The following is a 2,866-nucleotide window of genomic DNA, read 5'->3' on the forward strand; positions in this document are numbered from 1 at the left end:
TACCATTACATAAACACATTTCTCATGCTGTTTGTAAAGGGGACAGAGGAACAGAAAGCCTGAATGCAAGAACTACAAAGAAGAGATCTATGTCCTTCAAATACAGTGAAATGTTTTTATCTCCCACCTCTCAGTAAGAAAGTATAGAGCCATTGTCCTAGCCTGATTGACTCACAGCAATATAATCTGAAACCGGCAAATTTAAATATCTTAAATTATTCTTTTTAAAGTCATACCTTTTCTTTTGTAAAACATTGATAACGTTATTGAAAGATTCCTGGGATGAAATTATCCTCCTAACAGCAGTTATCAGGAGCTAAACAGGAATCAAAGAGATTAATTACACAATTTTTCTATGAAAGGTAGTAGAATTGTTGCATTATTTTACATTTTTATTTATCATCCTTTGTCAATTTAATGTTGGCAGCAACATGATTTCACCCTGGACACCTCAATCTCAGCAATTTATAAAAAGTATTGCAGAAATATCATGTGCAGAACTGACAAAAGACACCAGTGTGGAGCTATTTAAAAAGACGATCATCATTTTAAGCAATAATCGGGACCGACTGGCAGACAAAAGCTTCATTCTTTGTGGAAGAGAAACTCTCTGTTAATGTAATTAAGGACTTCAGCTAGCAATTGTAAAAGTGTAGAAAATATTTTTTCTTTTTACACCTACACACAGTTAAAGCTAACTGAGGGTTTAATTGAATTTATGGCATACACGCGGGATTCTTCAACATGTCCAGGTTTCTCTGCTCTAAGCCATTCTTAAATCCTTTTACAGAGACGCTTCTGGAGTAGCTGCACTGACACAATTGTGTTCGGGAGATGCAATTGTGAAAAGAAAAAATAAATAAATAAATAAAGATTTTTCACCCATTTAGCTCTTTTACGCCCCCGAGGTCTATAAGCAGCTCAGCCTTGCTATAAACACAGCAGGTAATGACATTATTTTGCTGGCCAGCTAGCAAGTCTAGGCTTTAGACCAACACCACCCAGTCTGAGAGCTGTAGAAAAAAGTGAATTTTCTTTCCGCGCAGACATATTCGCGTCACCAGAAACCTCATCCTGAGAACAAAATTTCCAGCCTTTAACGTAAGCAAGAATTTCCCAAATTATCAGTGTTAAATAAAGACAGATTTGTTTGTGCAAGGTGATTTGAAGGCTTGGACAAGGCTTTAGGGAGATTTCATTAAATTATAAATCAATTTTAACTCATTTATTTTTTCATAAAGTGTGCATCAATGCACGTACATGAAAGCTTTAGGACTTCTGAGGTTCCTCCTATGCACAAGGGACCTAGTCAGCCTCTTGGGTTACATGTATAATTGCCAAAATTATTTTTACTTCTCATTAATGAGCACATGAAAAGATAGCTGGTTCTGATAGCTCACCTTGGAGTATCTTGTTCTGTTGCTAAATTACCTTGAGCCTTGTTGATAATAATCATTATATAATCGCTGCAGCCGAAGGGACTGGGGTATGCTTGAGCATCAGGAACCTGAACCACGCTGAGCATGTCTTCATTTCATTGATTTACAGTGGTAAATGCAACCTGGTTGAACATGACGAGACTGAAATATACGCATCTAAGAGGAAATTGCAAGATGGCACAAAATGCCAAGGACAGGGAGGAAGTTTAGCTCATACTTTGGCTTGGCCGCTAAGATATTTTCATGAATTCGTTAGTTTCCCTGAACTATCTGAACAGACATGCACTTTTTTTTTTCTTTTATTTATAGAAAACTAAATTCTGCAGTTCATTCCACTCCTTTGCACCTTCCTGGAAGTCCCTTACCCATCCTTCCACCACTCACCTGCATCCTACCTCAACTTAATCCTCGCGTGAGGAGCTTTGTGTCCTATGTCTTTAATAATCCTCCACCTCCTCAGCTCCACCTGATGGGTATTCTCCACACACATACACATTAGACAGAAGCTGTCCATATACCCTGTCTCCCACTCTTCTTCCACAGTTCCATGTTTTACTTGCATATGCTTCCAGCTGTTTCTGGAAGGCAATCTATAAATTCATCTGCTCGTTTGCAAGAGATTTGTAGCAACTCAGGGAAATAAAGTATAGAATGGCTATGCAGTGTCTTTTCCTTTTCATGTAATATCAGGAAAAAACACTATAAATTATTCCTAACTGAGCTATGGTTACTGTGCAAGGTTATGCAGACATACAAGTTTTCAGTCTGGTTTGCTTAGACATGCAAGCAGCTTTTCCCAAAAATGATAGTTCTTTGGTTTAAGCTAAACACTGAACATGCTAGGACAAACCTTGTCACATCACAACAGGGCAGCGGTTAGATGGTGAAATTCCCTCCAGGAGCGTGCTGGTACGGGTCTTCTGTCATAGTACAGGCTAGAGGAAGAATCATAGGAAAAACTGCAACACTTATTAAGAAGGCAAAGAAAAAATTACTTGATAGCTGGTATCTTTTAAACTAATTATCATACACTTGCCTTCTGAGTATGTAAAAATATCCCTATCATAACAAATAGAAATTAAGAGCCTTTATAGTGCAAGTACATTCCTTTGAAAAGTACTTGTCTTGTATTTTCCTAGAAACTTCCACGTGGAACCTGTTTGTCCACTGGCAGAAGTAAAAGGATGGATGCAGTTTACCCTATGGCAGTCTTTGGCCACGTAAAGACAACTTCAGTTGCTCTTACCCAGCACTAAATCAGCTCTGACACCAGAGACAAAAACCAGCCCTGTTTATCTTAAAAGCATAGCTTTCCACGGCTGCAGCTGGAGGAGAGGATTTGCTGTCCGTCTCCACACACTAAGGCACAGCTGAGCAGCCTGATCTCACCCAGCTGAAGGCAAACCTCTGCATGCACACAGCCTAAC

At 38.9% G+C, this 2,866-nt stretch overlaps 1 long non-coding RNA gene across 1 annotated transcript; it reads right to left on the minus strand.

Moving 5' to 3' along the window:
- Positions 1-231: 231 nt before the first annotated feature.
- On the minus strand, positions 232-2,634 carry LOC106037572 (uncharacterized). Its single transcript, XR_001208108.3, has 3 exons — positions 2,290-2,634; positions 1,401-1,561; positions 232-316 (listed from the first exon to the last, which is right to left on the minus strand). It is a non-coding gene; the product is annotated as an uncharacterized lncRNA (long non-coding RNA).
- Between the last annotated feature and the right edge of the window lie 232 nt (positions 2,635-2,866).

The sequence above is a fragment of the Anser cygnoides genome, chromosome 2 (assembly GCF_040182565.1).
Source record: "Anser cygnoides isolate HZ-2024a breed goose chromosome 2, Taihu_goose_T2T_genome, whole genome shotgun sequence".
NCBI lineage: Eukaryota > Metazoa > Chordata > Aves > Anseriformes > Anatidae > Anser > Anser cygnoides.